Raw genomic sequence first — 19,846 nt, 5'->3', positions numbered from 1 at the left:
TATTTTCGGAAAAGGTGTTACAGGGCAGACATATTGGTGAATAAATACTGAAAATAAGAAAAAGATGTTTGCTTGACGTGGCCACTTAAAATATTTACCTCCGTTACCGTTACCAGTTAAAACATGTCGATTATTATCTTCGAGATAGTTTTGTTATTCAAGTGGATAACGCAATTATCCGATTTCTATAACTTTAAACCAGGTCTTGATACCGATACAACAAAAATCTATATCTGATTGTTACTTTTTCAGATATGTGTTTCGACCTTAACAGTTTACTCGACGCGAGCAAAGTATTAGACACTGAAGAGGCAGTCTTGCTGTTGTGGTCGGAATATGTATCTGTAAAGTTACAATCAAGTGAGGGATTCAAATGGGATAGCATTATGATGAGTGAAGACATTCCACTAAAAGCTCTAAATATATTTCTATTCGACTATAAACTTTCATGAATCAACACTCATCTACCATTTCAATTTTTATTTGCAGGTAATGTGTTCGTAAACTGTGGATCGGATTTCGGCGGAACTTTGAATAACTAATACAAAATACACACAGTAAGTCGCATATGCTAATCAACATCATCTCGACCAAACCGTACCATCGATTGTATTTCTAGTTAAAGTCGGTTTCAAATCTGGATTATCATTGTCAAATCTTATTTTCATGTTCAGTTTTTAATCGTAAAAAGTTTCACGTAAACCCGAAAGTTAAAAGTATTTAAAAATTGTGTTCTATATATATATTAGACTTATTGTTCCAAGGGTAAATTGAAAGTGACCACGATTTCAACTTATAAAAATCCAGATTCAAAGTTCCACGCTTCAACATAGATGAGCATCTAAAAAAAAGAAATCATTCAACTAATAGTGATTCTATCTGCCTCGTCACCTCCAAACTTTGTACTGCTGATTCATCTCATCAGTGATATGATTTTGTTGCCTTATTCGCGTTTTTTATGTGCAATTTATAGTTAAGTTTGTAATCGATCCTTACTCCTACACCCAACCGGCGGTTGTTAGATTTTCTAACAATTCTGTATAAGAATCTATTAAAACCTGTATAAGAAATGGGCATACAAGTATTGTATAAGAATCTTACAATTTTGTAAGCTTTTCTTACAATATTTGTTTGAGAGCTCACATTTTTTTTGAGAATCTAACAATTTAGCATATGCCCAGTTCTTATACAGTTTTTGGTAGATTCTTATACAGAATTGTTAGAAAAATCTAACAACGGCCGGTTGGGTGTAGTAGTTTTGCAATTTTCGTTGTGGATATTGGTGTTTGGCATTCATTCATTTATTTAGTCTACATCTATACAGATAACACTGAATCAACAATTTGACGCCACAATACACGGTTCGAGGCCGCATCTCTCCATCCTCGAATACGCCCCACGCTCGCCCACGCCCCACGCTGGTGTTTGGCATAGTTTGACCGATGGTTGCTTTTGAAATTTTTTCCGGTTTCCAATGTGCATGATTGATGATTTTTGTGTTAAGATAGTGAATCCTGTCTTGTTGCTCCAATCTTCGATTTGGTATAATATCTTTTGTATGCGGTGCGTGGTCCATCTGGCGGATTGGGATAAGACTGCGATGGTTCTGTCGTCGGCATATTTTTTAATTGTTGGGTGTGGTACTCCGTTTTGTTGGTTTTTGGGGTTCGAGGTATGTCCTAATACCTGACTTTGCTAAATTCTCCTTGATGAGGTGCCGTCATGTTTTGTCATATGCTTTTTCTATATCAAGAAATATTGATTGATCTAGTCTAGTCAAATTGGAAATTTGAAACAAATCACAACATTAAGCTGCAATGCTCAAGCTACTATGTATGAAGTAACAGGAATAGGAAGCTTACCCCTAAACTGTATAATTATGCAGCGGAAAAAAGGATAAAGTTAGACAAAAGCTGTTTCTACGTTTGTAATGCATGTTATGGCAAACTTTATCGCCTTATCACGAAAGAAAACGACGCAGGAATTTCTGTTGAAGATCAAGAACTCGCCATTACTGGAACATCGAGAAGCAATGATCTCACAGTTGCCAGATCGAAAAAAAAGGATTTTGAAATCATCTATTCTTAGAGTGGTCGTAAGTAAACAGTCTTAATTTTTTTGGTATTTCTTAAGATAGAATAGTCGGGCCTTTATTTCAGATAATCTAGCCCCTTCTGATACTAAATAGCGCCAGATATAGTCACTATAAAATTGCTGCAACATTTTTTCTGACATCTGGTGCTCGGGAAGGTAATTCATTTTTTTTCATTTATTTAGTCTACATCTAAACAGATAACACTGAATCAACAATTTGACACCACAATACACGGTTCGAGGCCGCATCTCTCCATCCTCGGATACGCCCCACGCTCGCCAAGTCGTTTTGCACCTGGTCTGCCCATATCGCTCGCTGCGCTCCACGCCGTCTCGTACCTGCCGGATCGAAAGCGAACACCATCTTTGCAGGGTTGCTGTCCGTCATTTTTGCAACGTGTCCTGCCCATCGTACCCTTCCGGATTTAGCTACCTTCTGGATACTGGGTTCGCCGTAGAGTTGGGCGAGCTCGTGATTCATTCTTCGCCGCCACAGACCGTCTTCTTGCACACCGCCAAAGATGGTCCTAAGCACCCGTCTCTCGAATACTCCGAGTGATTGCAAGTCTTCCTCGAGCATTGTCCATGTTTCATGTCCGTAGAGGACAACCGATCTTATTAGCGTCCTGTACATGACACATTTGGTGCGGTGGCGAATCTTTTTAAACCGCAGTTTCTTCTGCAGCCCGTAGTAGGCCGGACTTCCACAGATGATGCGCCTTCGTATTTCACGACTGACATTGTTATTAGCCGTTAGCAAGGATTCGAGGTAGACGAATTCCTCGACCACCTCGAAGGTATCCCCCTATCGTAACACTGCTTCCCAGGCGGGCCCTGTCGCGCTCGGTTCCGCCCACAAGCATGTACTTTGTCCTTGACGCATTTACCACCAGTCCAACTTTTGTTGCTTCACGTTTCAGGCGTAGCTCAAAAACGGCTTGGTTGACCTTTCTAATTTTTTGACTGTATGCGTAAAAGGTTTGATTTTTCATTTAAAAAAATAAAAAAACAGTCGTTGTGATTCAAAAGGTTAAAAATAAAAAAAAAATCAGATGTTTTGATTATTTAAACATCTTAAAGCTTACTACCTTCCTTATACGATTTTTTTTATTCTATAACTGAAAATCTTTTCATTCGTGCTAAAAGGTTGAAAATCGGTCCATTGGTTTAAAAGGTATGAAGGATATATAAAAAATCTGTTAACGCCGTTTTTTTGGACCTCCCCATGCTGAAAATGTCCACTCGAAGATCAAAACAAAAAATACGGGTCCAATTATATTCGGTAGAGATCATTCATCCACATTTTGAGCAAAATCGGAGAACTTTTTTTCGACTCTTTTTTTTTCATTGAATTGCTGTATAATTACTTTTTAGTGCGTCGGGTCGAACAACCCTATTTCAATTTATTTGAAGGGGGATTAATCATCAAACTATTTTTATCAAAATACCCTATACGGTGGGCCCCCGATAATTATTTGAGCTGTTCATCATAAAGGTGGGTTCCCGCTGCTTTCGTTGTTTTTTTTTATATTCTGCGTTTCGTTTCACGAAATTTCATTTTTATTTTCTTCAAACCACGTGCTAAATGATGTTCTAAAACTTTTTAATTTGAACGATGTTCAACAGGGTTCAACCATGTTCAAAAAAGTTCAAATTAAAAACTTTCATATTATCGGGGTTCCATGGTATTCAAAATTTATTCTTTTTGAGTTTTTGTATTTCGATCGTGATATGACGAAATAAAACACTGTGCATCGTAGGCTTTCTTTTGTATTTAAACAATTAAATTGTCGGAATGATTTTAGGCGAATGAGTGATACGGTGCGATATTGCGTCATGCATTTGGCTCGATGTTTGCGATTTGAGTATGATTTCAACAATACTAAGAGAGATAATACTTTTGACGTAGGACTACGTCTGTTTTTCTATATTGAGGTACACTTTACGATTGCGCAAATCGGGGACCGTCTCGAAAATATGATAGACTTTAAGGCTCAAGACAAGTTGGCGATGAAAAGAATTTTTCGAATGATTTACCACCAGAATGGTGTGTCGTCTGCCTCTTTCCGTCCTTTGAAAAATTGTGATTGTGGTAGTGCAACACCGAGAAATACCACAAACACTCATTCAAAAAATATGGATTTATATAGTGGTTTACTGCCATTCTTTGTCCCCCCTTAAACTTAATAGGGGAAAATACCTATTCTTGGCAGTCTAAGACATTCGCCAAATTGAATGATAAAAATAATGAATAATTACACTAAAACACAGGTACAGTTTAACTGGTATACATTTGCATGCTCTTTCTTTGATGATTGGTGTTCACTAAATATAACAGCTTTCACCACAAACTCAGTAAATTTAATATAATGTAACAGGTCAACGTTTCTTCTATTGGCATAGCAATTTCTTTTATCAGCAATGAGTTTGCTCCCTTTAGCAACTAGACATGGAAGTAGAAAACTGGTAATGTATTGGTGTCAAATGCTGGTTGTTTATATCCTCCAGTAGTAAAATTCATTCATATTAATCGGCCGCACGCTCATCTCGCTTCACTCAATTTTGGAACAAACTTTACTGTTTATCAAAACTGGCTTAAAACAAAACATGAATTTTTAGCCTTGGCATCAATTTTATGTCATGTAGACAGATAGGCAAAAGCATTTAAACACATTGTAAACACATTGCGGCCATAAAAAAACAGACGTAGATAGGGTACCTGTGTACCCAGATATTGACATTTTCATAGCTTTTACCATTTTCAACCTATTTGAATAATGTTGGCCATTTTGGAGAAAGGAACTTATGTGCTTTTTGTCCGCTGCTAAGATTTAAATCTCTTGTCTTTTGTAATGCCTTAGAGTCGTAAGCAAAAGTCTATCAACTAGTTTCAAATATACAACTTGCTCTTTGCGGTCCTTACATGATATGTTTGATTCATCAAAAAAAAAAATCATGGTGGTTGTGCACAAGACATGACCGCTCGACGTAAACTACGTAAAACCAAATCTATACACATAAGAATGATTTTTTGTCTGTCTGCCCGTAGAAGTTTTTGGGAACGATGAAGATTCTTATGATGGTATTAGAACCCTCCTCTTCTGGAAGGGCATCGAAAATTAATCTAAAAAATGGAATCTAAATTTGCAAATTTCGAATACTTATCCGTCTTTTAAATAATGTGAAAAATATATAATTAATCAATTTTTGGTGAAACGAAGCTCGTCGGTTCTGGTAGTATAGTATATTAGCAATATATTCCACCTCGTGAGTCTTCAGATGTTGAATAATGGACAGCATTGTCCTATCCAGCCGCTGGAGCCACCCCATTCTTACACTACGTTTCACAGTGGAATAATAGATAATACCCTAAAAGTAGGCAATTATTTATGGTTGAAATGCGCTATGTAGGAACAGGAATGGTTATGATTTTTTTGATGAGCTTGGAAAGTATTGAAGTTGCAAAAAGAAAACGGTCCTGTCAGCCACATAAGGGTTAAAATACTACGGTGTTGCTATCACTTTTGATATAATTCATGGTCTGCGTAAAAATATGAATAGAAGCATTTGTATTTTAACACTTTTTTTAAATAAATGCCATCGCCGGATATTTTGTTCGTATTTTTGCTAAAATCATATCACATAAAATTGTGCGTGGTATTTTTTTAGCGTGTGTTTGATATGCTCACAAACACATTCTCTCGCTCTATTCCGAAGTGTGCTGCTGTCAAAGAAAACGAACAGTCCCGATTTTATTTAGTGAAACATAGAGCAAATATTGCATAAATTTGCTCTTTGTGGTGATAATCAAGTGGTGATAAAGTGTAGTAGTTTACGTACTTGATTTGTCGTGTTATACGCAATAAAGAGGAGAAACAGGCGATCCAAAAAAGTAAGTAACAGTTTGCTTTTCGAGCGCTGCTTTCTTTGGCAATGCAATAATGGCAAGGATTTCGTAGGTGCAAATTTGTTTTGGTGATTAACACATCAAATCTTGCTACTTTTACACAAACAACTTATTCAAATGAAAGCTTAGACTTGAAATTGTGTGATTGAATCAAAATTATGTTCATAAATAGTTTATGTTTGCCAACAACTGTCGCACCCTGCCAATGCCGTATTCTACCCTATCTCAGCCGTTTCTCAATGGATTTTCAATTTTTTAGGACCATTCAATCAAGGATAAGTCAACGCTTCTTTGTATTTATATGAAAATACTAACTATTGATTATCGATAATTGATAAAAAGTTTAGAAATAGGTAAACCAACCAAACACGTACATGCATCACTAGCACAGGCACCAAAATCAAGCAACTTGCGGGTTTGGATCTAATCCTCAGTTTGAATAAGATTTCACGCAAAGCGATCGCATCGGAACGGACACAGCATCACGGAGGCGCTGGTAACATTTTCAACGGAAATCCATCGCATTGGTGGTGTTCTTCGGTGTGTTGCTGCAGATCATTCAACCTCTACGAATCAGCATTTTATATGAAGAAAGGGTTTATTACAGTGGCGATGCTGAAAATTTATTACAAATTGTGGTGTCAGTTAGTTGCTGGAAAGGCGCATTGGAGAAAGAAAATTGCTTTTTCTCAGGATCAGCATTTTCAGGAATTCATTCATTTATTTAGTTAACATCTAAACAGATAACACTGAATCAACAATTTGACGCCACAATGCACGGTTCGAGGCCGCATCTCTGCATCCTCGGATACGCCCCACGCTCGCCAAGTCGTTTTGCACCTGGTCTGCCCATATCGCTCGCTGCGCTCCACGCCGTCTCGTACCTGCCGTACACCATCTTTGCAGGGTTGCTGTCCGGCATTCTTGCAACATGTCCTGCCCATCGTACCCTTCCGGCTTTAGCTACCTTCTGGATACTGGGTTCGCCGTAGAGTTGGGCGAGTTCATGGTTCATTCTTCGCCGCCACACACCGTCTTCTTGCACACCGCCAAAGATGGTCCTAAGCACCCGTCTCTCAAATACTCCGAGAGCTTGCAATGCAAGTCCTCCTCGAGCATTGTCCATGTTTCATGTCCGTAGAGGACAACCGGTCTTATAAGCGTCTTGTACATGACACATTACGTGTGGTGGCGAATCTTTTTCGACCGCAGTTTATTCTGGAGCCCGTAGTAGGCCCGACTTCCACAGATGATGCGCCTTCGTATTTCACGACTAACGTTGTTGTCAGCCGTTAGCAAGGATCCGAGGTAGACGAATTCCTCGACCACCTCGAAGGTATCCCCGTCTATCGTAACACTGCTTCCCAGGCGGGCCCTGTCGGGCATTTTCAGGAAACAAAGGTTTAATTGCAAAAATGGACTGTTTCGGTGGCATCGGCGTTTGGCGTCAAAGCTTGTTTTCTGTTAGTGATTCCATCCATTCAAATTTACGGGCTTAATTTATTGAACACAAGAAATCTGCTTCCCGGCGCGCGATCCATATTGATCGGAATTTTAACCATTTATAATGCAGTGGCAAATATATTGCCACCAACAAACTATATGTTTTTCTGTTTCTTAACAAGAGCTCTACTTATTATTTCACATGTAGTGGCTATATTCGCTATCCAGTAACCTCCCAGATGAATTTGAGCCATAAAAATTGAAATGTCAATTTGAGAACGGTTTTTTACGAACAGATCGTAAGTTTCGTGTGGAAGAAGGATTTTCAGTAATAATTTGATGAAGATATTATGGCGTGATTAGCGTATAAAATGCTTTGCCTTTCTTGTATATTTGGTTTTTAGATTATTGACGTAATTGCTTGGGAAAAAAAGTATAAAACTAAAAAAAAAAATCGCTAAAAAATGTAACATGCTTTGTTATGATTTGTTTTACGTAAAACCTATTTTTTTAAAACCTATTATTTATTTTTGTTGTTGCCTTTTTTCCCGCTAGCAAGGCAGTGGCAAATAACATTCTCCGAACCATTTTGCATAAGATTTTTTAAGCTATTTTAAAAAGCGACATTTCCCGTGCCTATTTATCCAATAACTTTACTTTCCTCCTCTGTACTTCCCATTTCCCAGCCCAGTTCACCCAGTGATACTTCACATAACATATTCTATCTGCGGAATCCTTATAAATTTCCAAGCTATGCGACATTTAAGCGCTATCGATGAAAATGAACCGTTGGTAAAATTTCCGTTATTTGATTTGTTTTGGCAATCGTTCCTTCAACCTTCAATCGCTCATCTTAGCTACCACCTCTTTTCTAATATTAATTCTAGTTTGGAATGATAAAAATCACGGTATTTTGTACTGGACATTACCTTCGTTTTTGCCCTTGTCATACAATGATTCAGATAATCACAAGATTGACAGAACCAATTAAACTTCACTTGTCATAAGACGAGTTTGTACAATCCCATTTTATTCCACCTCTTAATTGTATTTTGACAGATACGTATTTCGACCTCAACAGTAAGGTCGTCTTCAGTGTCTCGTACTTGACTCGACGTCGAGTCAACAAGACATTCAAAATAATTTTCTTAACAATTAAACTTATTGAAACGAAATTTCGGGGTACAGTGATATCGTATTACATATGTCTAGTAGTTCCGGGTTGGTTCCCCTAAAAATAATTGTTTCGATTAATCCAGAAACAAACCACGTTGTAGTGATATCTATATTTTTAAGCACCTAGCCCCGTAGTGCTTGAGTATATACGAGCCTATATCAAAATAACTAATGAGTAATGCAATTGTGTTATTAACAATAATAAAAAAATAAAATTAAGTTTATCTTTAACCTTTTACGCCATAATCGAGAAATGCTCCCGATATAAATAAGTTTGACAGAACCACTTGAACCAATTTTTCGGGGTACACTGACAATGTACTGGAGCCGTCACTCACGGGTTGCTCTTAGTCGGTTCACTAATACCAAAACCGTTTCACCAGTCCATATACCACGGCACGCAATAAATCAGGAGGGGGGGGGGGGGGATTAAGTCTATTGAGAACACTCACGTCTTTCCTAAAGTATTCTTCGTTATTACGCATCGACTTCAAGGATCAGGTATCAGGTATCAGAACGTCGGCTCAGGAGGCACGTTCTCCTCATTTTGAGAGATTTGTGCCATAGTCTTCACTGCCCTTTCTCATCATTTATCTGACGGGAAAGAAGTGAAAAGGGGAAAGGAAGAGGAAATGAAGTTGGAAAGGAGAATGGAACAGGTTTCTGGAGAAGGAGGATACAATCAATAATACATACATACGATGCATTTTGTAAAACGCAATGAAACGCGAAGCATAAAATAAAATATACTGGATAAGTGACACAATGTAAATGCATATGATATACCATTTATAGGAAAGCCAATTATGTAGACTCACACGCATTAAGCTAGGGACTAAAGAGAGGAGGTGTCACAAAAACATTGAAGACGTAACAATGGACGAGCGTCAAAGACGAAACACAGAGTGCACTGTGAAAAACGCATAATGCGAATCAATATAGGTGACAATTTGTTGAAAAACTAAGTGAAAAACAACATATTCATAACCCCACCCTTATTTAACCTCAAGTTGAGATTAAACAAGAGTAGCCGAAGCCGAACGTCAAAGACGAAACACGCAGTACACTATGAACAACGCATAATGCGAATTCATATAGGTCACAAACACAAAGTAGATTGTAAAAATCGCATAATTCGAGTTCATATAGGTGACAGTTTGTTGCATGGGCGTAGCCAGGATTTCGAGAAGGGGGGGCAACTTTTTTCTAAATCGTAGTTTTATAGTAGTTTTATAAAAACACATGAATATTAACACATGAAACCAAATCCAAACCAAATCGAAACAATAATGGATTTAAAAATGCGTGATTTATTGCTCATCAGATATTTTTAAATAAAGTGAGAAAAATATTAACAAACTTAGTATTCAGAAAGAATATAAAATCGGCTATAACAATTATTATAAAAATCCTGCATTCTTCCATAAGTTTAAGAAAACTAGAACCATACATCTGAATTTCTAAACAAATCCTCTCTGAAATAATATTTATTATAAAATAGGCAGAAAAATCAATATGCAAGCTTTCTCCAGGAATTCCTTCGACAATTGCTCCTGGCATTCTATTCGAAATTCTATCAGGGATTCTTAGGAATGCCTCCAGCAACTTCTTCGGCAGTGTCTTCAGGAATTCCACCATAAATTTTGCCGGGAATTGATCCGAAAATTCCACCATTATTTATTCCAAGAAAATCTTCACGAACTTCTTTATAAGTTCTGCAAAATTCTCTGCAATAATTCAAATAATTTCGTGCTGTTTCCCATAATTTTTAAGAATAAGAATATTCCGTGGAAATTCCGCAGAATTGCCAGTAAACATTCCTGTAACGAAAAATCTTCGAATTTCTTGTGTAAATTCCATAAAATTTTCCGTGAATTGTTTCGAATAATTTCTTGTGAAAATTTCAAAGAATTTCTCCAGAAATTCCACCGGAAACAAATTATACCGAAAATGAAATCAACAATGGAATTTTCGGAGGAATTCCTAGATTAATTCGCAATGAAATCCTGAAAGAATTCCGGTGGAAACTTCAAGATTTCCACTGGGAGATCCTCCAGGAGTTTCTTCGAAAATTCCACCTGGGATTCTTACAGGAGTTCCACCGGCATTTCCAATTTCTCTAGGATTTCCTTCAAGAAATAATTCCGGTAGTTCTATCGGCAGTTCCTCTGAAAATTCTTCCGGGAATTTCGGCAGAATTGGAATTTATTTAGGCTTCTTCAGGAATTTATATAGATTTTCCACCAGAAGCTCCTCCGAGAATTTCTCTGCGAGCTCCTCAGGGAATTCTCCGGGAGGTCCTCTGATGATGATGATGGTCCAGCTACAAACCCCAACAAAGGTTTCAGCTAGTAGAGATTTGTCAATAAGATGTATTCTCATGTTTCCGAGAATGCTTCTGGTAGTTTCAACGGGTTTCCTTGGAACATTCTCCCGTGAGTTTCTTCAGAAATTCTTCCAGAAAATTCCTTCGAGAGTTCCTCCGGGAATTCCACCAGCAATTCATCCGGTTTCTCCGGATATTCCTCCGGGAGTTCCACCAGAAACTATTCCAGGAAATTATTCAGGCTTTTTTTCAGGAAATCATTTAGGCTTTCTTCAGAAATTAAGCTGGAAATTCCTCCAAAAGTTCTTCCGATAGTTTCTCTGGGAGCTCATCCGGGAGGTCCTCTAGGAATTCTTCTAGGAGTTCCTCCTGAAATTCCTCCGGGAGTTCTTACGGGGGCTCCTCCGGCAGTTCCTTCGGGAATTCCTCCGGGAGATCCACCAGCAGTTTCTACGAGAATCCCTCCGGGTGTTTCTCTGAAAAGGAACTCCCGGAGGAACTCCCAGAGTAATTTCCGGAGGAACTCCCGGGGGATTTTCTATAGGAATTTCCGGATAAATTATCAGAGGAATTCTCGGAGGAACTGCCGGTGGAACTTCTGGAGAAATTTATTGAAGAACTACAGGAAGAATTTCCGGAGGAAATCCTGGAGGAACTCTCGTAAGAATTCTAGGATGAACTCCCAAAGGAACTTCCGTAAGAATTCCAGGAGGAACTCCTGGAAGAATTCTTAAAAGAACCTTCCGGAGGAATTCCCGTAAGAACTCCCAGAGAAATTCTCCGAGGAACTTCTGGAGGAATTTGTAGATAAATGCCTAAAGAAATGCTAAATGAATTCCTGGAAGAAAGCCTGATTGAATTCCCGAAGGAACTACTGGTGGAACTTCAGAGGAATATCCGGTGGAATACCCTAGAGGAAGAGAAAAAATATTTCTGAAGGAACTTCCGAAATCCCATTTCCCGTGAAATTCCTGCCAAATATCGTCCAGGAATTCCCTGTAAAGTTCTTGGAGGTATTACCCGAGGATTTTATTGGAAAAACTCCTGGAAGAACTCCCGAAGGAACTCCCACAAGCACTTCCGGAGGAATTCCCACATGGAAGTCCTGAAATAATTCTTAGAGAAGATCCTAAAGGAATTTCCGAAAAAATATCTGAAGGAATTCCCAGAAAAATACCAGGAGGAATTAATGCAGAAATTCCCAGATGAATTGCTGAAGAAAATCCCTGCGGATTGTTCCGAAGAATTTTCTGGAAGAACTCTTGGCAGATATCCGAGTAAATTGCGAGTGAAGTCCGGAAGGAATTCTAGTACACTTCCGCGGAAAATCTCCCGGGAAAATTCCTGGAGAAGTACCTGAAGAAACTCCCGAAAAATACCTGTAAGAATTTCTGGGGAAATACTTGGACGAATTCCAGGAGAAATTCATGAAGATATTTCTAGAGGATTTCTTGAAGGATATTCTGAAGTAATTGCGAAAAGAATTCCAGATTGGAATGCTAGATGATTTCGCTATTGAATGTTTGGAGGTATTCCCGGAAAATTTCCTGGAAGTAATTAAAGGAAGAGTTCCGAGAGGAATGCCCGGAGAAGTTCCTAGAAGAATTTCCGAAGGAATTTCTTATAGATTTACAAGTGAAATTATGGAGCTAAATCGGAGGATTTCCGTCATAAATTTTTGAAGAAACTTCTGGTAGAATTTTGGGAAGAAATTCCGTATGTATTCTTGACGGAACTCTCGAATGCATGCCTGAAGGAAATGCCGGATTTTTCCTGAAGAGAGAATAACCGAAGAAATATCTAGAAGTAAATCTTGGAGAGAAGAAAAGAAATCTTCAAGGAATTTCCTCGTGAATTTCCTAAAAAAATAAAATTAGTGGGGTAGAAACCCCCACTTAATTAGGAATTACAATTACATGAGAAGGACTTTCGAACGATTTTCAGAGGAATTTGTGGATAACTTTCCGGATGAATTCAGAAGTTCCCAGGGGAGCTTCTAGAAGGATTTCAAGGAGAATTTTTGAGTCCGAAATGTTTCGAGTTGTTTTAAACTTTCATATATTATGGATCCTGGATGCCCTAATAAGTTTTGGGAATCTTTTGAATTTCAACCACCTATTTCTGTATATGATTGGATCGTAAAGTGCACATGTTTAAGGGAATTCATTTCAGTACCCGTGCAATCTTTCCAAAATTTAGGGGGGGCGACGGCCCCCCCTGCCCCCCCCCTTGGCTACGCCCATGGTTTGTTGAAAAACTAAGTAAAACACATATTACTTTTAATTGCGAGGGTGAAGTTTTGAATCGTTATTTCAACGTACACGCATTTCTATTTGCCCCTAATGAGATGAACATGTGGAGCAATATCAAATAACCAAAATACAAAAGTTAAAACGGGTCTTTGATCGATTTTTCATAATTATTATGCTTATTCAACATTGAATGATTACCCACCGTCAAAATTTGATGAACAACTCTTCCAAACATCGTTTTGAGACCTGTTTCATTGCCACGTCAAATAGTTGGTTTGGATTTTGCAAAGGACGAAAAATAAGCAATGGCAGGGATTGCTTTTGAAAGCTGCAATCTTCCGGGAATGGCAGTGTTAAAAAAAAAATCAGAGCATTCGGTCATTTCCTATCTGAATTACAGCTTCCGTTTCAACATCCCCCGAATTTCAACTTGCCCCGGTGTACCTTATGCAAAATAATTTCACTTGCCTTGCAAAATGCTGAAGTTTGATACCCATATTGCTTATATGGTGCGAGGCTATTGAACTGGCCATTTTGGGGACGGTTCCCAAGGGGTCACTTCAAAGAAACCTATTGTTGGCTATTTCTGGAACAAGTGTCATCATGATTTTTGGTTTTGATATAATCACTATATACAAATTTACAGAAATGGTATGAATAGGGACGATAAAATCGACATTTTGTTGGACTTATATAGCCAAAAAAGGAAGTTGTGGTCAAATTTACTGATCTGACCCAGTGACCCACCCACCAAAATAATTTCGGTTAGGAGAACCATATCATTAGTCCCAACATGAATTCTGGGATCCGTACGAGCAAAACAGTGATAAAACCAGGTGTGGCATTGTGCACCTCGACTTGAAACGAGTAAACCATGTAAACTCTCATACGAAATGGCAGTAATTTGATTATTTTTCCTTCGACCGGCCGACACTGGTTAAACATCTTTGGTCAATTATCTAATTACGCACATCATGTTGCTTTATTAGTTGACACATAATTGTAATCACGAACACAATGGACTCACGACGAGATGGACCAGCAACGACAACAACAATGAACAATGGAAAAATCTAAAAATAGATTCTGTGTGGATTCTGGCTACAGAATACCACAGTAGATCTCGGCACAGTAGCGGTTAAGTAACACAGAGTGCCTACCAAATAAATAAAGGAATAAAATAAAAATTGTAATAATAATTAAAATATTAGAATCATCTTTGATTGATATGAGTTTTCATGTTAGACTGTTACTTACTGACAAACAAGTACAACTACCAAAACGAAAGAAATTATTTTCTTCGAGTTGATTAAAACGAAATTTATACCGCTCAAATGATGTCTCTAAAATTCTGCAGCAAAATGTATACCATTCAAAGTCCCATAGCTACGGAAGTGTACCAAAGCTCGTATCTAATTCAAAATATTGTCAATCGGGATTTTTCAGCATAGCTTTTTCATAGTTATACCTGCATAATAAAACAAATTTAAATGACGTTGCAGAATTCGAAACGGCATTTCCAATTAACTAAACGTCACCCGTGTCAATCGGAAATGTCGCCCCATTTCGTTGCACTCCGGAACTGCTGAAATGGTGAAACCTTGGAAGCTCTGACGAGTTCTGAAAGCGAAAAAAAATAACAACACTCATTCGATGTTCTCAATTAATTGACGAATGTGTCCCATAGAGGAAAAATGTTCGATGTTGCATAAACGGCATAAGACGATTGGTACTTTTAAAATAAAACTCAACGAACCGATTTCGTTTATCGCTTATTTAAACCATTTGTTTATCGATTTGAACCATTTGTTGGAGAAACTGCATATATCCATTTTACATAATTCCGAGAAGGCACCAAAAAACTGCTTTTGAACAAATTGGCATCGAATCTTTCGATTTCTTCGATACAGATCAATAGTTCTAGACAAATCTCAACTCCCTGAAGCACTTCCAATTCCAACTGCAAGTAGAACTACATAGTTGCTTCTCAAAGTCCGTGTACGTATGTAGTTCCTCAAACAAACGAAAAACATTTTTATAAATTTCCGGACAATTTTTTAAAAACTCATTTTGGTTAAAAATTTCATATATGCAGTTTCTCAAATAAACGGTTCATTTAGTTCTTTTATCGTATCATTATACGTGGGTGGCCATTTGTTCGTGACGGTGACATGTATTCCAGAAACGATTTCCATTATTTATCATGCTTTCAGAAACAGAAAAAAATGACAAATAATGTTCTATCGTTCCAGGTGATGGGGAACGGGCTGTCGATTTTTCTTCCACACTCACGCAGGACTTCCGATTGCATTCGTCGTTGGTGTCGTTGTCGTAGCCTATCGTTTGTTTGGTGCCCGTCAAAATATCTCGGTTCCTATGTGATGTGTTGTTGACCATGGCCGGTGGCGATGTAGGCTAAATGAATTTTCATTGAGGTGGGGCATTGTCCGTGTATTAGTCTGTTTTAACACATACGTGTGCGGCTATGTGTTTATGTATAGCTATATCCTTGTCCTGTTTGCGTCCATTCGTTCGTTTTCCAGGCTGTTGCCATCGGTTGCGCTAGTTTCGTCAGCCGGTATGTTGGGGTGGACATTTTGCGAGTTGGTGGTTGCTCCATGGTTTTACAATGTTCTGGGCGGATGTTTGCTTTGGTTTTCCGACTGGTGAACAGTTGTTATCTGGGTGCTGTAAAATTCATCAAAGTAAGAGTTTGCTCCTACTGAAAGCGATACAAGTGCATGTACATTATTTCGGCATACATAGTCAGTTGCATCTATAAAACAAACTAGCAGCAATGTCAAGATAAAATCCTTTCTTCTTGCGAGGTTTTGCGTTTCTACTAGGACTCTGCCTTCATACTCAGTTTTCTCATTAGCATTTCCACAGGAGGATGGATTTGTATCTAATGTGATAATTACAATAATAAACTACAATCAGCCCCGTAGATTGCTTTTCCAAGTCTATCAGCAGATCTGAGGTCAGACCCAAAAACCTCTAGATTTTCTATTTGTTTTTGTCTCTGAAATAGCAATATCCCAAATTAAACTTTTAATTAGCATCAAAATAAAGTAAAGGCTTCAACAATGCGAATGATTATGACAAATGACGGTTGGAGTAAACAAATTTGTTGCGGATTTTTGAGCTAACTATTTACTTCTTATGCTTTCGAATTTATTGTGATAACGAATGATATGAAAATAACATAAAATTTTCTGTAATATCCAAAGTACGGGAACGGCTCGCCACTTCATATCATAGCTCCTATTTCCATCCCATAAAAAACAAAGCAATGGAAAGGAATTTGTTTTTTTTTTAATTATTTTTGTGATTTGTTTCAGCTGTGAGCACGCATGTTGATAAAAAGAAGCGACGAATTTGGTGCCGTATTTCTTTGTTTAGCGATGAGATGGATATATGTACTGTACAGTGAGATGGAGATCGAAACAGTTCCCCTACGACTTCTTGCTTCAACAGATAGATTCACGTTACCAAATCTGCACGGCCTTAGAAATTTGATTATTTTTTGGTAAACTACTTGAGACGAAATGTGATGAAGTTGTTTATTTCAAAATTGCAATTTGCTTGAAACTTATTCTATTTCATTCACGAAAAAACCTAAAACATATTTTCTCATTTTATTTAGGCACGACAAGCGTGCGTCGAGCTTTGCGTTTTTCATTCAATACATTGATGCCGAACATTTTCCGAAGCCGCGTACCTACACGATCGCCATCCCACAGTTCCACCAGCAGGGTTGATGCACAAACAGAAACCAGGACCCCACTGTGAGGCGCATGTGCGTTGTTTTGATTGAAAAGTTCCCTTCCGTTTGCGTTGTTCTTCACGGGCAGTGGCTTCTTTATGTAACTGCAGACTAGAGCGGGCCGATAACGACCATGCTGCTCCATCGAGCGTCGTCGTCGCCGCTGCTGCCGCCGATTCGATTGGAAGCTCGGCTGCTCGTTCAGCGCCGAAGTCTCGAGGATGTTCAGTCCTTCAGTACTGGCGTTGCACTTCGGTCGCGTTTGTGCGGGGTTTTACGTTCGGCCGTGTCGGTCTGCCCGTGAACTAGGTCGCGAGTGTTTTTTTCTTCGTTTCTTTTTCTTCGCTCCGTCGGTCGTGCCGAGCGGATTATGAATGAACGGAACTTTGGTGCTGCACCTGCTGGCCTGACTTTGGGGGGTTAGCCTTCTGCCCAATGTTTATCAGTGAAACAAGTTCGGTACGAGGTCGCTTCCTTCCGATTATGTAATTTTGTAAGGTACTCGTGTTGTTCTGTGAAGTTAATCTTGATGAAAGGATATTGGTGGTCGGAATACATTCAGGTATCATCTGCTCCCTTGTGCGTGCTTCTTTCGTGGTTTGCGTTTCTGGAGAACAACAACGGAAGTGGATTTTTGCACGAACGTTCTTTAACGTACTGGCAATAAAATGGGCTGGTTTGTTATGAGCGGCTCACACCGAGGATCGTAATCGTAAATCGTGAGTATGGCAATTTATACCATTCAATCATGCTCGGGTTTTGCAAGAATGATAACGAAAACATATTCTATGCGAGGGAAAACATTTTCATCACCTGTAGAAGTGTGATGGATTTAATATGCATGAAAGCTCCGCATTTTCGACCTTTGAGACTTTGATGTACGTTGTCATTCATTGCTCGTCATATCAAGCACCGACCCCGGTCACGCAGTGAAAAGCAAAAATTTGCGATGATAATGAACAACGCCTACAGCAGGCCAGCAAATGTGAGCGAGGTTACCTACCTCTCGTAGCCACTGCAGAAAAACCATACATGGTGGATCCCTTTGTGGTCTTTGTTCGTGTGTGTTGCCAGACATTTGGGTTTCCCTCGCATGCTTAGCGAGCCTGTTGAACGCTGAATTTGCGTTGGTGACGGCTCACGCAAATGGATTCGCGGTCACGGGATGCAATCTTGGAGCGGAAGGGTGTCGAGCTGTTTCATGACCGGGCTATGGCGGACTGTAATTGAAAATTCACAGCGGATTTAGTTTGTTGATGATATTTTTTGTGAGTTATGATATCTGCTCATGATGATTTGCAATGTTAATTTTTAAATAATGTATGAGTGTTATATCTTTTGAAACATGCTAGTATTTTAGTATTTAAGCAATTTAACAGGCCTGGTAGCGAGTCACTTTTTAGTGACTTGGTCACTTTTTTCGGGTCAGTCACTAAAAAGTCTCTTTTTTCGACCTCAAGTCACTAAAGTCACTTTTTCTCGGAAAAAGTCACTATTTTCAACTATTTTAAAACTATCGACTTGGTTTCATCAAGAAGGTCGTGGAATGAAAAAAAAATGTTGAAAAATTTGAAACTGCTTTATTCATGAAATGACGGATTTAGAATAAATGGCCACTTAGTATTTTTTGACCCGAAAGCTGTTCGCAACTTCTTAGCGACTTCAAATCCACTCTGAATCTCGGAGTGATTATTAGATTTTTAACAGCGATTGATTGGAGGGGTTTTGTGTCACAGTGATGCAATTGGGTATATAGTGAAGCAAGCAGGATTGACACAGGGGATTGAGATTATAAATATATTCACAAAGCTAATAGCTTACCCTGCTAATTTGAAATCCTCTTTCAAAAACTAATAAACTCTACCCCTTATCAATTGAACTGTTGAGTATTCCGATTATTCTGATTCTGATTTTTTATTTCAATCCCTGATATTTTCATTCCAATCCCACGCAATTTTAGATGCATTCCCTGTTGTGTCGGGGAAATCATTAGTGAGCGATGGCTTGTTCTAATTTTATAACATAAATGTTTTACTCACAAAAACATATATTTTTATATATTTTGAAACATAAGTTTTTTTGACGTAGGACTACGTCTGTCTTTTCTATATTGGGGTACACTTTACGATTGCGAAAATCGGGGACCGTTACAAAAATATGATGGACTTTAAACTTTAATATCTCAGCCGTTTCCCGATGGATTTCCATTTTTTTTGGACCATTCGATCGAGGATGAGTCAACGCTTCTTTGTATTCATATGAAAATACTATTTTTTAATTACTTATTATCGATAATTTATAAAAAGTTAAGAAATAGGTAATCTAACCAATCACTAGCACAGACATCAAAAATAAATCACTTGCGGGTTTGGATCTAATCCTCAGTTTGAAAAAGATTTCACGCAGAGCGGACGCATCAACGCGATCGCAGCGGAGCGGACACAGTATCACGGAGGCGCTGGTAACATTTTCAACGAAAACCCATCGTATTGGCGGTGGTGCTCGATGTGTTGCTGTCAACCTCAACGAACCAGCATTTCATATGAAGAAAGGGTTGACCATAAAAATAGCACTGTGACGATCCCGCACCGCCAGTGCCGATGCTGAAAATTTATTACAAACTAGCTGACCCGGCGAACTTTGTCTCGCTCAAAACTGATCAATTTATTGATATATTTTTTTACGTACACAATTTATCTAAAAAACAAACCGGTTTTTCAAAATAATTTTTCCCTTTTTTTACATTATTGTATCATGACACTTTTCGAATTAATTTTGTAGCCAAACCGAAATTAACAAAAATCGATCTTTCCGTTATCTGATGATAATGTCAACTTAGATGACATGATTTGAAATTATCATATAAAATGTACGATAAATCA

At 38.4% G+C, this 19,846-nt stretch overlaps 1 protein-coding gene across 7 annotated transcripts in view; it reads left to right on the top strand.

The window, feature by feature from the left end:
• LOC134212092 (uncharacterized) overlaps positions 1-19,846 on the top strand; it is a 272,835-nt gene that overhangs the window by 56,438 nt on the left and 196,551 nt on the right. Inside the window, exon 2 of one of the 7 annotated variants that reach the window (XM_062689615.1) lies at positions 490-557. The exons of 5 other annotated variants lie outside the window; for them this stretch is intronic. The gene's annotated coding sequence lies outside the window, so the exon portion shown is untranslated. Of the gene's footprint in view, positions 1-489; positions 558-17,209; positions 17,684-19,846 lie in introns of those variants that run through there. One more of the 7 variants, XM_062689618.1, reaches the window with a different exon arrangement.

This window comes from Armigeres subalbatus, chromosome 2 (genome assembly GCF_024139115.2).
Source record: "Armigeres subalbatus isolate Guangzhou_Male chromosome 2, GZ_Asu_2, whole genome shotgun sequence".
Taxonomy (NCBI): domain Eukaryota; kingdom Metazoa; phylum Arthropoda; class Insecta; order Diptera; family Culicidae; genus Armigeres; species Armigeres subalbatus.
The sequence above is the reverse complement of the archived record's forward strand: the minus strand, read 5'-3'. Positions and strand labels throughout refer to the sequence as shown.